The sequence below is a fragment of the Phoxinus phoxinus genome (assembly GCF_949152265.1).
Source record: "Phoxinus phoxinus genome assembly, chromosome: 9".
NCBI classification, from domain to species: domain Eukaryota; kingdom Metazoa; phylum Chordata; class Actinopteri; order Cypriniformes; family Leuciscidae; genus Phoxinus; species Phoxinus phoxinus.
The window spans coordinates 1,039,279-1,060,000 of record NC_136884.1 but is presented as its reverse complement, the minus strand read 5'-3'; the positions used below and the strand labels follow the sequence as shown (position 1 = coordinate 1,060,000).

Here is a 20,722-nt window from a genome sequence, read left to right as displayed (position 1 = left end):
AAAAAAATAAAAAAATCTAGATTAGGCTACACATTTACCCAAATTATACGCCTGTTTAACCGAAGCTAATTTGTGTGTGTTTCTCCCATCATCCCCAATGTCACTTCTCTGTGTTTTACGGCCCTGACGAGAACGTCGGTTTCCTCGGCTGTGAACCGCTCCTGGCGTGCGCCGGCAAATCCACCGTTATAATAGCAATCCGCCGTTATAATAGCAATCCGCCGTTATAATAGCAATCCGCCATGGAACAAGCGCACCTGCTCTTAAAGGGAATGTGAGAGGACGCTCTGATTGGTTTATTTCACGTTACGCCCAAACCACACCTATGAATAATGAAGCTACTTCAGACCAACCCCTTTTAGATTTGCGTCGGGCGCAAGAGTCATTTATCCGCCGGGAAAATAGCAACAGCGCCGGGATCCGCCCACAAAGTTACTTGCGCTTTGCACTTTGACACTTGCGTTTCAGATCGTTAAAATAGGGCCCAAAAACTTAAAGGGTAGATTTCAGGTTTTAAGCTATTCTTGTGCGTATAGTGCATCAGAAAGGCGTGGGTTTCTGGGTTTTCAGGGCACAGCTGTTCTTCATGAAGGGTGAAGTTTGGTGGACTATGGAGACTCCATTAGTGTGGATCAGGGAAGCTCAGCGGCTCCAACTGCACTGATTGCCTTTTGTCTAGACTCCATTGAGTGTTTTTCATAACGTGTGGACATGGAAGTATTTATGAGGCCAGGGTTTAATGGACAAAGCTCACATTATATGACCTCCAATTCAGTCGTTTTTACATTCACGTCTACTGGCAATCCTAAGCCATTCCTCCAGCTCTGTAACTGGGCTCGGGTTTACGGGAATCATGGGTCGAGTGCATAAAAGGATCTACTCTGTTGCTTCTTTATGGCATCTCTGATCGGTTTATGTCAGATCTGACGATACTCTCTGGGGTCAGAGGTCATGGGTGAACATGTCCAGATTATAATCCATTTACAATCCCAAAGAAAAGACTATATTGTTCCTATAAAGACCATTAAGATTTATTTGCACCACTCTAAAAAAAAAATGCTGGGTTGTTTCAACCCAATTTTGGGTCAAATATGGACAAACCCAAACGTTGGGTAAAATTTAACCCAACGGCTGGGTTTGTCCATATTTGACCCAAAATTGGGTTGAAACAACCCAGCATTTTCCCCCTCAATATTCGTATTTCTGTTATGCAAAACAATAGTTATGTCAATTATTTATGTTTTTAACCCAGTGTTTTTTAGTGTATATACCAAGTGTTGGGTTGTTTTTAACCCAAGGGCTGGGTAAATATCGGACCGATCACATGTTGGGTTCATTTTACTCAGCAAATTGGGTTGTTTATTTAACCCAACATATTGGGTTGATAAACTTGTACTATAAAACTATCTTTTTTTCTTTTTTTTTTTGCTTCACACATGAATTAATGATTACGGATTAACTTAAATCCTCTGAACTTTTTTAAAATACTCGTTTAGGCGACTCACATCGCGCCCTTGTACACTGCAAAAATTTTTTTTTTTTTAAACTACCCAAACACTGGGTTGTTACGTCTGACCCAGGAGCTGGATAACACAAAAACTACCCAAACACTGGGTTGTTACGTCTGACCCAGGAGCTGGGTAACACAAAAACTACCCAAACACTGGGTTGTTACATCTGACCCAGGAGCTGGGTAACACAAAAATGACCCAAACACTGGGTTGTTACGTCTGACCCAGGAGCTGGGTAACACAAAAACTACCCAAACACTGGGTTGTTACGTCTGACCCAGGAGCTGGGTAACACAAAAACTACCCAAACACTGGGTTGTTACATCTGACCCAGGAGCTGGGTAACACAAAAATGACCCAAACACTGGGTTGTTACGTCTGACCCAGGAGCTGGGTAACACAAAAACTACCCAAACACTGGGTTGTTACGTCTGACCCAGGAGCTGGGTAACACAAAAACTACCCAAACACTGGGTTGTTACGTCTGACCCAGGAGCTAGGTAACACAAAAATTACCCAAACACTGGGTTGTTACGTCTGACCCAGGAGCTGGGTAACACAAAAACTACCCAAACACTGGGTTGTTACGTCTGACCCAGGAGCTAGTTAACACAAAAATTACCCAAACACTGGGTTGTTACGTCTGACCCAGGAGCTAGGTAACACAAAAATTATCCAAACACTGGAAAAATAACCCAAAAGGCTGGGTAGAAAAAATAACACAAGATTTGTTAGAGTGTATATGGTAAGATTGTAATGGTCCTAAAAACAGGCCTCATTCGTCTCATGCAAACTGCAATTTATAATTTTTTTCTTTTGCCTTTGGGGTAAAGTATGACTGGACAGGTTTAGATTCGGTGAGATTCACCCTTATGCAGCCCCTCTGTGCTGAATCCTGTCCATGTAAAACAGCTGAGGGGTAAATAGAGCCGCTGAGCCGAACACATGCATCTGTCTGCCACAGTAATGCATTAGTGTACTCTGCACTTTGGCTGGGAGCACACGGAGTCTAAACAAACTCAAACCAAACACTGTGTGTACTGTAAATAGCCTTTTGTGTAGTTAGTTTTCAGTACCAAAAATAGAAATCACGGATAACATTCATCTTTATTTTAAGGGGGTGAAAGAGAGCATAAATATCCAGGATGGCTAAAAGATATAAACTTCTCATCAAAACAAACACATCAGGACCCCTCACACTGAGACATTACGACAGAACTCTATTAAAATAAGTGTGTCCTGCAAAAAAAAGCTTGTTAATTAGAAGATTGGGCGACAAAAAAATACATATTTCCAGGTGGGCCAAAGAAAACCCTTGAAGGTCGCAGCAATTATTTCACAAATGAATAAGCGCAGTGTGGAAATGGCAGCGAGTTCAAACAGAGACTTCTGCAGGGCTTGGCATCAAACTGCATGACGTGACATGTCAAATAAATGTCTGAAAAAAAAAAAAGACCTCAGAACGCTTGTCCAGCTTAGAAAAATGCACTTACTTTTCAATTAAAAAAGTCTACGCTCGTCTTTTTCTGCGCGGCCACCTCCCCCAATAAGGAAAGCTTAGTGTAGTCCTGTGTCTTGTTCATTTTGGCCAATGAGAGTGTAAAAGTGTCATTCGCTGTGACTGTGTGGGCCCTTATGGAGAGGGTAAACTGTGCCAGAGCAGTGAAATCACTCCGAGAGAGAGAGAGAGAGAGAGAGAGAGAGAGAGAGAGAGAGAGAGAGAGAGAGAGAGAGAGAGAGAGAGAGAGAGAGAGAGAGAGAGAGAGAGAGAGAGAGAGAGAGAGAGAGAGACTGCAAACAAACGCGCAATTGCAGCAAGTTCAGTTTGATGGTCCCATTAGATATATATGTCATGTGATTGGCATGATAAGATTAAACATTTGTACATTGTCCAGCTTTACATTATTTTTTCACCAAAATTATAAAGAATAAAAAATTAAAAAGGAAATTTACGACTTTTTATCTCACAATTGCGAGTTTACATCTCACAAGAATTGTGAGGACCAAAAGTCAGTCTCTTTACTTAGAATTGGACTTTATAACTCACAATTGCGAGTTTATATATCACAATTCTGACTAATTCTGACTTTATATCTCAATTCTGACTTTATATCTCGCAATTCTGACTTTATATCTCGCGATTCTGACTTTATATCTCGCAATTCTGACTTTATATCTCACAATTCTGACTTTATATCTTGCAATTCTGACTAATTCTGACTTTATATCTCAATTCTGACTTTATATCTCACAATTCTGACTTTATATCTCGCAATTCTGACTTTATATCTCGCAATTCTGACTTTATATCTCGCAATTCTGACTTTAAATCTCACAATTCTGACTTTATATCTCACAATTCTGACGTTATATCTCGGAAATTCTAAGAAACACAGTCAGAGTTACGAGATGCAACTCACAATTGTGAGATAAAAAGTCGCAATTATCTTTAAAAAAAAATATTCTGTGGCGGACACAACCTTCCATAATTATATCTTTCCAAACCTGTACGTCTTTCTTTCTTTTTTTTACAAAGATATTTTGAGAAAAAAAATTTTTTTCTTTGTCAATAAAATAAAAGTTGTTCCTACAAAAAACTGCATTTTACTACTTTGTCTTGTTCACCAGAAGAAATTTCTAAACATTCTTAAATTGCGATATATTTACTCAAATATGCAAATATGATGATAAAGTTTTGTTTTCTGAAAAATTTATCAAAATTAAGTGTGTTAATGGATTAGGTCACTTCAGAATAAACATTTCCTGATAATTTACTCACACGCACGTCATCCAAGATGTTCACGTCTTTCTTTCTTCAGTCGAAAAGAAATGAAGGTTTTTGAGGGAAAAAATCCAGGATTTTTCTCCATATAGTGACTTCAATGGTCCAGCGGGATCTTTGATGACGTGGGGGTGAGTAAATAATCAGGAAAATTTAATTCTGAAGTGAACTAATTTAGTTTAATTAAATGCATAAAACAAGAAATAATACCACCATAGAGGTCAGAAAAATAAACGTAGCTTTATAACAAGTTTATTTTCTGCCCCTACAGGCCAATATGTATAAACTCACATATTTCAGATATTTCATATTTAATATCTTGTAATTTTGCACCTCAAGTAACTGTTGATTTTAGATATTTGTGCTTGAAAACAAGATCATCATTACAATTTGAAGCCACCCAAGACATTTATTCATAGTCGCGATAGTCTCAATGGCCATCTAAGGACGACGGAGAGTCTTCAGGGAGAGCTAAACTCATTTGGACAGTTTTACGCACAGCATTATGGGTGCATGGGTCCTCTAGGCCTGCGGTTCAGTGGAAAGTTTGGTTAACCAGGGGCGGTGTCTGCGTCCCAGAGTCGTGGGCGATTAATAGCCCTCTTTGTATTTGTTAATGTAGCTTGTTAGGCTTCAACCTTATATTGATGTTGTATATACAGTGGTAAACGTGAAAGCTGTTTTTATTCAGTAATAACTGTGTTTGTGGCGGGGAAAGTTAAGACAACATTTATGCACATAGATGTCAATTTGTTTTTTACACTTTTGACAAATATGGATTTTCTACGTTTAAGTGAACGGGGTCGGATATTGTCCAAAGCAAACCTAGACTGAAAAAAAAATGGTGATGGATTTACTTTTAAACTATTTTAGTCACTCAATTTCAAGTATATTTTACAAATAATTACAAAAAATGTTAAGGAACATTGATTAGATGTGAAATATTGAAGTTCAGAAGTGGCCAAAAGTGATGTCCGGCCTTGGAAAACATCTTCACTTTATTTAAATATTATTAACAATTTATTTAACGATTTAGTAATCGTTAAATACTAAATAACACAATAAAACATGACAAATTGTGCGGACATACTTTTTGGACAGGCTGTCATTCAAAGGAATTATGAACGCATGCAAGAATCAGAGAGACCCAAAGAAATATTAATAACTGTTTATGTTGTAGCCAATGTGTGCTTTTTACTGTCAGCTTTTTTGCTTTTCTATGCATTTTTTATTTATTTTTTTCCATAATTTGCCAAATAATTTTACCGTAACCATTTTTAGTGTTTTGTTTTTCCTGCATATTTCAAATATTTCCTTATATTTTGATCAAACGTGGACATAAAAACACAAATATCCCCTCCAGTCATGAGTTTAGACAAGCACTGTTTAAAGACTTCGATTATAATAGTATTTTCTTCTAAAACGTACTCCAATAATCTGTAATTTCAGTTCTTACTGAATTTGCTTTATTCGCTATAATATCTACATCCAAATTACTGTTATTAGTAAATTATCTTTTAAGGGTTGTACCAACCAAGGCTCATACCATTCAATCAGTGTTGGGGAAAGTTACTTTTTAAAAGTAATGCATTACAACATTGCGTTACTCCCTTAAAAAAGTAACTAATTGCATTACTTAGTTACTTTTTTAGAAAAGTAATGCGTTACGTTACTTTTGCGTTACTTTTCCCCCCACCTGGGCTGGGCTTGTTTTTTTATAACACAAAAGTTATATTTTTGGGCAAATGTAAAGACCCTTTCACACTAAAAGTGAAATAATAATCCTCAGGCTGAAGGACATGTGTACAGTAGAGGAAAGCAAACCTTTCCATCTATCTACAGTCATTTTTGCTTATTTAACTGAATCATCGAAGGTCAGAAGCAAGTACATTGGTCAATAAAGTGATATAAAATGCGTACATTTTTTTTTTAACATATTTAGTTATTTTTGATTCCGCATTTCGCTGAATTTATTCATTTTGAGAAATATTGAATATTTTTTTGAGCAAGTGAGATGAGTAAATGCTCACATTTAGTCTAGAACTACAATACACATCATGTTCACACACACACACACACACACACACACACGTCTCAACATGAGGACAGGAGAGCTGTCAGTCAATAAATGGGAAAACAAAGTAACTTGCGTTACTTATTTAAAAAAGTAACTCAGATATTTCGTTGTAAATATTAAAAGTAATGCGTTACTTTACTAGTTACTTGAAAAAGTAATCTGATTACATAACTCAAGTTACTAGTAATGCATTTCCCCAACACTGCATTCAATTTGATCAGTATGTGATGATATGGTTGACACTGAGTGGAGTTCAAGGAATTCTGGGATTGATTAGCGGCCCTATTTTTACGTTCTGAAACGCAAGTAACTTTGTGGGCGGATCTCAGGCGCTGTTGCTATCATAGCGGCGGGATAAATAACAGCTTATATAAACCTTTTCACAATATTCTAATTTTGAATTTGGGGTTTTCATAAGCTGTAAGGCATAATCATGAAAATTATAACAAATAAAGGCTTGAAATGTCTCACTTTGCATGTAATGAGTCTATATAATATATTAGTTTCACCTTTTAAGTTGAATTACTGAAATAAATGAACTTTTGCACCATATTCTAATTTTTCCAGTTTCATCTAAAACTGCTGATGCCACAAAAATAGACTGGTGTGCAAAACATGATCTGGGAAAGCTGTGCAGAGAACAGATAAGAAAGAAGAAGTGGAAATGTGTGTAGACTTTATAATAATTTGTCAGTCCAAAAATATGGATTTATGAATGTGTATGATTTTTTTTAACGAGATTGTATAAATGAGAGTGTTTTTGTCACATAGATGTTGTAAACTTTACCTTGTCTAATTGAAAACAGTTTATTTCCACAGGAACGATTTGATTTACTTGCGCACACAATAAAGGAGAAGATGTATAATCCTGTCAGGAACCGACAGACGTTTTTCTCCTCACAGACAGCGCCGGTGAAGATTAACACACTCCTGATGAGAACAGTACCTGATGAAGGAGGTTTAAACTTCACCCACAATCCCTGTGGTCAGAAAAACAGACGGGTCCTCAGCATGGAAAATATGATTCATTATTCAGCCAGTCCTCGACCCATAATGCTGCAGTTCAGGGTGTTGTAACTATATACTCACGGGGGTGAAAGAAAGATAAAGATAAACGACAGCGGACAGATCTGACCACAAATCTTGATTCAACATGCGATATTCCCTGTGGTTGACCACTGTACACCCGAACGCTCAAAATAATGAAGTGGTTTGAGTAGAACAAACTTAAATTAAACTAATTAGTTCAGTCAAATTAACTTTTATGAGTATTTAGCACTTTCTTTTTCTTTCTAGTTCACAGAACTGATATATTTTAAGTAAACTGAACTCATTGTTTTGATTTTTATGAAATTATTTCTTTTAATTTAGACGAACTTAATGTCTCGGATGTCTATTTCCCAGCATGCTCTGCCGATGGCACTCGAAAGGGAGAGTAAATGCTAAAATTAAGTGTAATATAATGTGTTTTTGTGCAAGATTAATGTTAAGTGGGAGATTTAGTAGTGATTCATGTTTTGTTATGCTAATTTAGAAGAATTTCTGTTAATGTTGGTTTTAGGATAGTTACATCATGGTGACGAGTGGAGCATGCGCTTGATTTGAGAGTGAATAATACCTTTATATTTGTTAACTTTTATAACATGTTAACAAATTAGTGTGGCAGCAAACTAACTTGTTAAGTTTATACTAATGAAAGTGTTCACATTGAGGTTACATGAAAGTTTTTAGTTAAATGTATGAATTAGTGTACTCAAACATTTCAAGTTAAGAACAATTCAAATTTATAAGTACAAAATATAAATCGGCCAGTTCTGCTTCATTAACTTTTTAATTTCATAACTTACTAAATTTGAGGCAACTTAAATTAGTTTTGCCAACTTATTCGGGTTTACAGAAATGGTAAAGGTGCACATTATAGTTTTTTTTTATGGATGCAAGATATATCGGTCACCATATCGGTATCGGCCGTTAAACATTAATTTTCAATGTTATCGTTATCGGCTCGATAAGAAATCGTGGCTGATATATTAAAGCCGATAAATAATGGGTTATTTCCTTCAGCTGCGCACTGTTCAACATGATCCTTTTGAATTGCTTGAAATATGATTGGAAAAAAGGAAAATATGGTTAAGCACAAGTCTGTCATATCGGCTACATATAAATATAATGCAAACATCATCATAATTGTGTGCTTGGGACATGACTTTTAATGTTGAGACTTTAGTTTTTGTAATCAGACTCTCAAACATTTGGATTTAGATTTATCAGCCGATATATTATCGGCTTACAAATATAAATAATTATCGGTTATCGGCCAGAGTTTTCATATCGGTGCATCCCTAGTTTTTTTTTTAAAAGTTATTATTATTAAAATTAAAGGTATTATTAGTAAAAAATACTCATTATACTATAGATCTATATATTATATATCTCATTATATACTCATTATAAAAAAAGCCATTATATTAGATTCAGAGCAAAGAACAACAGGACCTCAAATATTAACACAATGTTCAGCATGAAATATCTTTGTCCAAGACTCATGGTGAGGATAAAGCTTGTGCAATGCAGTGGCCAACAGCAAAACCACTAACAACATGAGTAAATGTGTTGGTATTGAATCTAATGCTGCGTTCACACCAAACGTGAATAGAGCGTCAAATTCGCGTCTAGTTTGACGCTTGAACATTTTGAATGCATTCGCGCATCCAAAGCGAAATGGACCGAGGCGAAATCCGCTTCTTGTGGGAGGGGCCAGTGCTAGGCGGTTCTGTTTGGAAGAAAGGCCAAGAAATTTAAAAATACTACTGTTATTGTGTCACGAAATGTAGTTTTAAGAGTTGTTTAGTCGAGAATGTAGTTGTTTAAAGCTCAAATCTGTGGTTTATTTATAAAGATAGCGCCTATTTAAAAAATGTGATCTGATGTTTTCGGAGTTGTGAGATCCAGGCGATCACCGGCGCTCAGCGCTCATGTAACCCGCTGGAGCAGCCTCACCTCGGCTAGTCCTCCTGACGTCTGGCGCTGGTAAACGAGACATGTTTAAATTCACAATCTATAGCTTCGGTTCTATTATATGAAATATAAGTTAAAATACATTAATGACTCGTTATAACGTCAGTCAAACGACTTCTTAAATTATGTGAGTTTTTCTTCATCTCATTCAGAAATGTACGACTGCAAGTGTTCAGTGTCACATTCATAGTTAACATATATCTGGACAATGTCATTCCTTCTTTCACGTGGGCATTTAGTCATATTACAAAATAATTTATTGAGGCCAAACATTTAAAATGACATTATAAACTGTAGGGGTGTCACGATTCTCCAAATCCTCGATTCGATTACATTTTCGATTCTAAGGTCACAGTTCGATTCGATTCTCGGTTTTTATTCTTTCTTTTTTTTTTAAAGCACAGGTTGCTATGCCATTTTTAGACCAAACTTTTATGCATAATATCTGACCTTTGTTCGCAATGTACCACACTACATTGTCAAATTTAAAATATTATTAAGAACATAATGTAACAATACTTCTTCAGTCAATTGGAAACTTAAGCAAAATAACCTGCGAAAGTTTCTCTTTTGTAACTGCAGTCTTCACAGAAGATGACATTCAAGTTCACAACAAAACAAACATACAAACAAACAGTTTAACAGATAAATCTATGCGTCGCGCAGAGCCACGTCTTTAAAATTCTAACACTTTATTCTCTGAGTGTACACACACATACACACACACACATCGGCGGCGCCATTCGCCGTCTCTGTCTGCGGCGCCCAGCAACGGCTCAGGACCTTGTTCAAAATTAATCCTGCCGCGCCAGAGAGCGCCATTCACATAGTTTTATATTACATTTATTATAAATGAATACATTTTATATACATTTATTTGTCTCAAATCGTCGTTATGACTTTGCTGTAATATAAATGTTTTACATTCATTTAGCCTACAGAAATCAGCTGGTTGAATGAAAATTGCTGATGTTATCGGATTTTCAGGATACATTCAGTTAACGGACGCTCTCTGAGATAGAGATAAAGTGCAGACTAAGCAACGTTGTACAGTAGCCTCATAACATAAACATGAGTTCCATAATGTCCTTAAATACAATATTGCAGGCCACATGAAAGTGCGCGTCCGGTGTACGATACCTCGAGTTGTCATAGACGCGCCGCGGAGCTTCTCGTCCGGTGTACGATACCTCGAGTTGTCATAGACGCGCCGCGGAGCTTCTCGTCCGGTGTACGATACCTCGAGTTGTCATAGACGCGGCGCTTATCGTCGGGTGTGCGGCCCGCAGAGGAGGTTGACTCGCAGCATTTCAACACGCGTTTTTTTTCTGCTTGACAAGCCGACCGAACGTGGCATGGGGGCGTGGCAGCATCGACGATTCCATTTTTTAATTCGATGATCGAGATTGTGACTTAATTTCGATCGATTTCGATTTAAAATCTAAATCGTGACACCCTTAATAAACTGAAAAGCGGGCCTGCCCCCGTTTATCACGTCACTTCACCACGTGACCGCAGCAAGCAGGCTCCTGATTGATTAACGTGGTGCGAATTGACGCCACAGTTAACATTTTCAACTCGGGCATCAGATGCGAATTCGCGTCAAACACGTGAATGCACAAAGCACCACTCGCGCGTATCGCGCCAGACGATCAATTCGCCTCATTCGCGCGTCATTCGGCAAATTTGCTTCTACCGCGCCGAGCTAAACGCCTCATTCGCGCCGCAGTACCTCCAGACGCGCGTAAACGCGTCTTTACATTGACTTAACATTAAAATCACTCACGCCAGACGCTCTATTTGCGTTTGTTGTGAACGCAGCATAAGGCTACATCTACATTAATACAGATACATTTGAAAACACATCCTTTTCAACACTGATGTGCATTTTTGTCCCGTGAAAAGAGTTTTTTTGAAGATGCTCTCCCTAGTGGACAAATTTGTTTTAGTGTGAACTGTGAAAACATTTTTTGCATGTTTAGTCATGTGATGCATATTGTACCCAGATATCTATGGTTTACACCTACAATGTATATAAAATGTTTAGCATTATAATAAACAGTAAAAAAAAATTGTTAACCTTTAATCAAATCTCAGTATCGTGATATGTATCGAATAGTGACGAGGATATCGTAACACCCCTAATCCCGATTAATATAGACGCTGCTTGAGACAGAGAGTTTGAAAAAGACACACTTGCACCTTTAAAACATTCTTGAAACTTGCATTCCTTGATTTGAATTAGAACTTTGCAGATGCGAAAAGCCTGTCCATGCCATTAGCTTAAGCTATATTATACACAAATGAGAAAAATTATTCCTAAACAACATGCTTTCCTGACTGGCTGCAGCGAGAATGACTCGTAATAAATGTCAGCAAATGGACGAGGAGCTTGAACGAGTGAGTGAGAAGATAGTAATGAGGAGACGCGGACACGACGTGTGTTTAAAGTGTCCTAATGAGAGCCACAGGTTCTGTTTTCGGCTCATTTGTGCCTCAACTCTGGCTTTCAGACCCTTCTCCTGTATCCCATCATCCCTTGAGGAACTGAAAAATTGGTTGCATGGAGTCAGTTGTTTTCCTAGCAGTCGCTGACCCAGCGAGTGTTGTTCTTACTTGGGTTTGTGTTGTCATTTAAGTCAAAAACCGACTGGTTGTCGTTGGCTTTCTTTGGCTGCGTTGCAGAGAAACTTCTCCAGCTCAGAAGCCAAGAGGTCATATAAACCTTGATGCACTCAACCACTCACTCACTCAGCTTATTTAATTAGCTAAACAGCCTTTCCATATGGAAGAACTTTAATTGCTCCAGTATTGATGAAGCGTTTCCCCAACAGTTAAGAAACTGTTACCACCAAAGTGTAGGGTTATATTCGGCTTTACACTGGACTGATGAGACTCATAAGACTGATGAGATTGGTATAAACCAGAGATGCAGAGATACTAAATTTCTCATTCAGAATGATATCGGCCAATATTTTGATTTTTGCAAACTCAATATGGTGCAAAAGTTCATTTATTTCCGTAATTCAACTTAAAAGGTGAAACTAATATATTATAGACTCATTACATGCAAAGTGAGATATTTCAAGCCTTTATTTGATATAATTTTGATGATTATACAGCTTATGAAAACCCCAAATTCAAAATTAGAATATTGTGAAAAGGTTTTCATAAGCTGTAAGCCATAATCATCAAAATTATAGCAAATAAAGGCTTGAAATATCTCACTTTGCATGTAATGAGTCTATATAATATATTAGTTTCACCTTTTAAGTTGAATTACGGAAATAGCTGAACTTTTGCACCATATTCACCTGTAGGGAACCTCTCATTTGGTACACTATAATATTAGAGGTTAAAATTAACAACAGAGCTATTATATTCAACTGCTATTTATTTCCAGATATGATATTTACATTCAAATAAAAGCTGAAATGTGTCTGTTTACAACACATAAGGTAGTTTTCATAAACGCTTCATTGCTAATTTATTAAAACATTAACAGTAAATAAGCTCTTCTCCAGTGTTTTAATAGCTAACTAACAAACTGTGAACACTGGATAACCTTCCTGAGGTAAATGCGAGATTAAGTGATGTAGTTCTCAAGCTGTTTTATTGACGTCTTTCCGCGGTTGAAACACAGATTGATTCATGATTCAGATTTCAGTAAGTTGTACTGTATCTTTCAACATACTTTCTGATATTCATGCATGTTTTTCTAGATATAACTTGTAGAAAAGACTCGTCAAAAAAGTCACGTCACATTTAAGAGCGTCAAAACGCCATTTATCGTTTGAATTTCGTGATAAAACGTACAGAATTAGAAAGCTAAAACTTAAGTTTCTTATCAGAAGTAACAGAGCACAAAGCTCTGTGCGATTATTGGACGGCAGGCGCTACAAATAAAGTTTGATGTAGGAAAAAGTCCAGTCTGAAATGGTCATCTTTTTCATCTCGACCCAAAAACTCTCACGCCTGAAGAAACGAGCATCCAAGAGCAAAAGATGGTCTACTTTCCAGAGGATCTTGGGCCAATAGTCTTTGAGATAAATGGGAATGCTAAAGGATAACACTCCATCATGGACCTCTCTGAGCTCACTAAGGCAAATCTGGTTTTGCTCTACTTCTTTAAGTGCACTTTAATGTGAACATGTGATGGCATGATTATTTTACCCTCTGGAAGCAGTTCATAGGAAACATTAAGAGCACTTCTAACGGTCCAATGTCTTTACCAGCAGGTTAATATGAAAAGGTGTGTGTGTGTAGCTGTTGAAATGCCACATTTCTGTCTGCTGAATCATAGAAGTCAGGCCAAGGAAATAAATCCATTCAGCAATGCGAGAAAAATATATGCACACCCCCCTCTACGTCTCTCTCCTGCTCGCTGTCTGTATATATTTGATTCAGTGTGTTTTTGCAGTCTGTGTGGTCACGGTACAACTTTGCTACCATTTAGATCTGCTTTCTTGCCATTTCCTGAAAGCTGTGTAGCTGATCAGTGTTTGTGTTGACGTGCATGTGTCTGCATTAAAGTTTCTGCCCTCTGGTTTTCTGTTCAGCCTGAAAAATAAAAGAAACTGAAAATACATTATATGTCTACGGCCCTTTATATGGTAGGATTACCGTATTCTCCGGACTATTTTATTTCATAGTTTGGCTGGTCCTGCGACTTATAGTCAGGTGCGACTTATATATCAAATTAATTCATACTGACTGAGATGAACTAAGAGAAAACATTACCGTCTACAGCCGCGAGAGGGCGCTCTAGTTAGCGGAGTTGTTCAGAAGCGACACCGAGGAAGAACTCGATGGATTCAGTGTTGAGGAGTGAGATCGGGGGCTTGGTGAACTTGCTGACCGGTAACTTGTTGGACTCGCTGGCTAATGTTAGTTTAGCCTATTCAGCCTCAGGTATATGTTCTTTATGCTAATGTGTCGCTGAATAACTGTTAATGTGTTACGCTAACACACCGGACACTATTCAGCTGTTGTTCTGTGTGCTATTGTGGAGCTGAATAACTTGCCTTTCCAGATCAAATGTCTTTTCTTGGATTTTGTGAAATAAATTTCTAAATAAATGCGACTTATAGTCCAGTGCGACTTATATATGTTTTTTTCCTCTTCATGACGCATTTTTTGACTGATGCGACTTATACTACGGAGCGACTTATAGTCCGGAAAAAACGGTAGTTTCCTTCAGAATTAAAATTTCCTGATAATTTACTCTCCCCACATCATCCCGAGATCTTCTTCGGTTGAAAAGAAATTAAGGTTTTTGAGGAACACACTCCAGGATGTTCTCCATATAATGGACTTCAATGGGGTCCAACGTTTCGAAGGTCCAGATGTGAGTTTCAATGCAGCTTCAAAGTCTCGACACGATCCAGCCGAGGAATAAGAGTCTTATCTAGACAAACCAGCGGCCATTTTATAAAAAAAGTACATTTATATACTTTTTAACCACAAAAGCTCATCTTGCACTAGCTGTGATGCGACACACATTAAGTAGTAACGTTGAAAGGTCAAGCGTAACGTCGGTGGAATAACTGACCAAGTGTTTACAAAGCGAACACGCAACGACTAATTCAAACGCCCTTTACGAAGAAAAAAAAAAGAAAGAAAGAAAGTTTGAAGTTGGAGGAGAAAATTAGATCTACATTACATGTACAGGAACATGTGTGACCTTTCAACGTAATTACGCAATGTGTGTCGCAGCGAGTGCAAGATGAGCATTTGTGGTTAAAAAGTATATAAATGTTTATTTGTTATAAAATGGCGGATGGTTTGTCTAGATAAGACTCTTATTCCTCGGCTGGGATCGTGTCGAGACTTTGAAGCTGCACTGAAACTCACATCTGGACCTTCGACCCGCTGGACCATTGAAGTCCATTATACGGAGAAAAATTTAGTGTTTTCCTCAAAAAACTAAAAAAAATTTCCACTGAAAAAAGACATGAGCATCTTGGATGGCGTGGGGGGGGGGGGGGGGGGGGGGGGGGGAGTAAATGATCAGGAAACTTTAATTCTGAACTACTCCTTTAAGAGACTCACTGTGGAACTTTCTGTAGACCAACTTCAATTGGAGGTCTGGTAAAAGCCTTAGCAATCTTTGGCCAAATCATGGGTCCAAAAAGTCATGGTCAGCGACCGTTCGGTTAGTCCATGTTCTGATTAAGATGGGAAGTCATTTTCAGTGGACAATTGATGTTTTGTTTTTGAATGTTAAATCTGTTTGACAGCCAGATATTAGTTTCCCTGATGTTTCCTACTGTAAATTCTCTCCGGTGAGTCAGCCATCGCATTCGTTTTTCTGGGGAGGAGGTGATTTACGAAATGGCTATTTTTTGACATTTTCTTGATTTTGTTTGGAGCACGAAACTCTGAAAACTTTCCATCACATATCACTTTACAAGGATTATGGTATATCTATCAAGCCATTGGATGCATTTGCTTGCTGGGCATGCGCACGGCATATTTCATGGAAAATACATACTTTAATTTGCTTTAATGAACCTACTTAAGGTGCCGAGTGAGCCATAGGCTCAATGAATCGCCTGACAAAAGAATTAAGAGAGATTTTAGAGTACTTGAAGATCCACCTGTGAGATGTTTTAGTTTCAGTTTTAATGACAATACCATCCTCGGTGTGGTGAAAGAGATCCTACAAACTTCCTTGTTGCGACTCTCTGTGGCTGTAAATTGTTTTAAAATGTCTTTGTGGAGAGTGAAAGAATTCAAGGAGTGGGCAGGAAGATCATTTAGTTTAGTCCCTTCAATTTCTGAAGAAAAAAAATAAGTAAATGGTAAACGCATAATAATAATAATAATGATCACAAAAAAAAAAAAAACTCAATGACAATGCAAGTACCATAAATACAAGCAGGACTGAGTCGTACGATCTTGACGAGACTTGAAAAATAAGGTTGAAAAGCATCAGTTTTAGCTTAGGATAGAGATAAAAGAGCATTTTATAAGTTGTTTTCATGCAAGTACAGCATGTACATTTGTAAAGTGAACTAAAGGTCCTTGCACACATTCTCGTCCAAAATTTTTGCACGTAAAAAATAAATACGACCTCACGTTGTCAATCATGTTTACACACTGCCTCCGAAAAAGGTGTTTTGACAAATCAGAGCCACCATACAAGTAAAATCCAGAGTGTGTGTGTGTGTGTGTGTGTGTGTGTGTGTGTGTGTGTGTGTGTGTGTGTGTGTGTGTGTGTGTGTGTGTGTCCACACCTTTGAAATACTGCCAGTCTCTGTTCAATATCAATTGGTTCATGGAAATTGGTGGTCTTTTTTGTAATATGTGGCTCCAGTCTCGCTAGCAAAAGCATCAAACTGAGCCACAGACATCGTGAAGTAAACTTTAACTCTCCTTCCTCTCTACGCAAATCTCAGGATTGGATGAACCCAATATTTCCTCTTTCTTTTTCTCTTTTTATCATCCTCACTGCTTGAAGACTCCATTTTGTATTGTTTTGCGATATAAAACCATTTTATGATGGATAGATGCACTTTTATGATGGATAGATGCACTTTTATGATGGATAGATGCACTTTTATGATGGATAGATGCACTTTTATGATGGATAGATGCACTTTTATGATGAATATATGCACTTTTATGATGGATAGATGCACTTATCATGGATAGATGCACTTTTATGATGGATAGATGCACTTTTATGATGGATAGATGCACTTTTATGATGAATAGATGCACTTTTATGATGAATAGATGCACTTTTATGATGGATAGATGCACTTTTATGATGGATAGATGCACTTTTATTATGGATAGATGCACTTTTATGATGGATAGATGCACTTTTATCATGGATAGATGAACTTTTATCATGGATAGATGCACTTTTATGATGGATAGATGCACGTTTATGATGGATAGATGCACTTTTATCAGGGATAGATGCACTTTTATCATGGATAGATGCACTTTTATTATGGATAGATGCACTTTTATTATGGATAGATGCACTTTTATCATGGATAGATGAACTTTTATCAGGGATAGATGCACTTTTATGATGGATAGATGCACTTTTATCATGGATAGATGCACTTTTATTATGGATAGATGCACTTTTATCATGGATAGATGAACTTTTATCATGGATAGATGCACGTTTATGATGGATAGATGCACTTTTATTATGGATAGATGAACTTTTATCATGGATAGATGCACGTTTATGATGGATAGATGCACTTTTATCAGGGATAGATGCACTTTTATCATGGATAGATGCACTTTTATTATGGATAGATGCACTTTTATTATGGATAGATGCACTTTTATCATGGATAGATGAACTTTTATCAGGGATAGATGCACTTTTATGATGGATAGATGCACTTTTATCATGGATAGATGCACTTTTATTATGGATAGATGCACTTTTATCATGGATAGATGAACTTTTATCAGGGATAGATGCACTTTTATGATGGATAGATGAACTTTTATCATGGATAGATGCACGTTTATGATGGATAGATGCACTTTTATCAGGGATAGATGCACTTTTATCATGGATAGATGCACTTTTATCAGGGATAGATGCACTTTTATGATGGATAGATGCACTTTTATCATGGATAGATGCACTTTTATCAGGGATAGATGCACTTTTATCAGGGATAGATGCACTTTTATCATGGATAGATGCACTTTTATGATGGATAGATGCACTTTTATGATGGATAGATGCACTTTTATGATGAATATATGCACTTTTATGATGGATAGATGCACTTATCATGGATAGATGCACTTTTATGATGGATAGATGCACTTTTATGATGGATAGATGCACTTTTATGATGAATAGATGCACTTTTATGATGAATAGATGCACTTTTATGATGGATAGATGCACTTTTATGATGGATAGATGCACTTTTATTATGGATAGATGCACTTTTATGATGGATAGATGCACTTTTATCATGGATAGATGAACTTTTATCATGGATAGATGCACTTTTATGATGGATAGATGCACGTTTATGATGGATAGATGCACTTTTATCAGGGATAGATGCACTTTTATCATGGATAGATGCACTTTTATTATGGATAGATGCACTTTTATTATGGATAGATGCACTTTTATCATGGATAGATGAACTTTTATCAGGGATAGATGCACTTTTATGATGGATAGATGCACTTTTATCATGGATAGATGCACTTTTATTATGGATAGATGCACTTTTATCATGGATAGATGAACTTTTATCATGGATAGATGCACGTTTATGATGGATAGATGCACTTTTATTATGGATAGATGAACTTTTATCATGGATAGATGCACGTTTATGATGGATAGATGCACTTTTATCAGGGATAGATGCACTTTTATCATGGATAGATGCACTTTTATTATGGATAGATGCACTTTTATTATGGATAGATGCACTTTTATCATGGATAGATGAACTTTTATCAGGGATAGATGCACTTTTATGATGGATAGATGCACTTTTATCATGGATAGATGAACTTTTATCATGGATAGATGCACTTATATGATGATAGATGCACTTTTATCATGGATAGATAAACTCTTATCCTGGATAGATGCACTTTTATCATCGATAGATGCACTTTTATCATGGATAGATGCACTTTTATGATGATAGATGCACTTATATGATGATAGATGCACTTTTATCATGGATAGATACACTCTTATCCTGGATAGATGCACTTTTATCATGGATAGATGCACTTTTATCAGGGATAGATGCACTTTTATCAGGGATAGATGCACTTTTATCATGGATAGATGCACTTTTATGATGGATAGATGCACTTTTATCATGGATAGATGCACTTTTATGATGGATAGATGCACTTTTATCATGGATAGATGCACATTTATCAGAGATAGATGCACTTTTATCAGGGATAGATGCACTTTTATCAGGGATAGATGCACTTTTATCAGGGATAGATGCACTTTTATCAGGGATAGATGCACTTTTATCATGGATAGATGCACTTTTATCAGGGATAGATGCACTTTTATGATGGATAGATGCACTTTTATCAGGGATAGATGCACTTTTATCATGGATAGATGCACTTTTATCAGGGATAGATCCACTTTTATCAGGGATAGATGCACTTTTATCAGGGATAGATGCACTTTTATCAGGGATAGATGCACTTTTATCAGGGATAGATGCACTTTTATCATGGATGGATGCAGTTTTATCAGGGATAGATGCACTTTTATGATGGATAGATGCACTTTTATCAGGGATAGATGCACCTTTATCAGGGATAGATGCACTTTTATCAGGGATAGATGCATTTTGATGGACTTATATACAGCCGATCACTGCCATCATAAAGCTTGGAAGAACCAGGAAATGTTTTAATATAACTCCAAGGGGTAATTTAAATTTTTGGGTGAACTAACCCTTTAAATACGCATCGGATGAATTTTTAGGATGACGAATCAAAAAAACACATACGAACATTTTGGACTCAGTGTGCAAGGAACTTAATACTTAACTTCTTGCCTAGGCCAAATCCAGACGAGTTTCCCTATCTTGCACTTAAAGACCAAAACTCCCAACACTGCAGCTTTCACGTACACTTTACCCAAAAAAAGAAAACCTCCAGAATGGCCTGACATATTCTACGCTTGCCCGTCCAACAGTGTTTGTGTGTGTGTTGGCGTGTGCGTGTGTGTAAATATTTGGTATTCTCTCTTGACTACTCAAGAGCTGTCTGACATTTTCTGCCCTTTTCTCTCCAAATAGCATAATGAGAATTTACTGCATCCTGTTAGTACTAATCTCGTAATCCTTTCCTCTCAATTTCTAGAGCAGCGGGCGGCCAAAACCTCTCCCGGTTTCAAAGGGGCTTCAATGCTCCTTGTCCCCTGGCTTTTCTGATTCAAGATCATATTCTCATATTAGAAATCTGTATTGAGATGTAGAAACTTGCTGACGCCTGTTCTAAAGGTATAGTGACCAAGCATCCTCAATTGCAAAGTGCCAAAAATGAACATCAGTAATAACTGATATTACTACACTATGTTTTTTGGACACTGGAAGCCAAGCGACTTAGGCTGTTTGTGATAAATATACAGTACTTACTTACTTATAACTGTGGCATAAGGAAGTATGCCTTTACATTATCTCATGAAAAATTGTAAAGTTAGGGTGAAAATCAAGCTTTTAATGTTGTTTATGTGTCTATGTGGTGTTTTTAATATATGCTTTAAGACAAATCATGTGTAAGTTCATAAGTGGAGTATTTTCTGCTTAAAACTGCAGTGAACCAAAGACAGTC

The 20,722-nt window shown here is 37.1% G+C and overlaps 1 protein-coding gene and 1 long non-coding RNA gene across 7 annotated transcripts in view; one reads left to right on the top strand and one right to left on the bottom strand.

Moving 5' to 3' along the window:
• LOC307004601 overlaps positions 1–7,480 on the top strand; it is a 76,438-nt gene extending 68,958 nt beyond the window's left edge. Inside the window, exon 3 of the long non-coding RNA XR_013799069.1 lies at positions 7,190–7,480. This is a non-coding gene — a long non-coding RNA (uncharacterized lncRNA). The remainder of the gene's footprint in view (positions 1–7,189) is intronic.
• Positions 1–20,722, bottom strand: part of pthlha (parathyroid hormone-like hormone a) — a 132,829-nt gene that overhangs the window by 65,564 nt on the left and 46,543 nt on the right. The gene's annotated exons all lie outside the window — the stretch shown is intronic.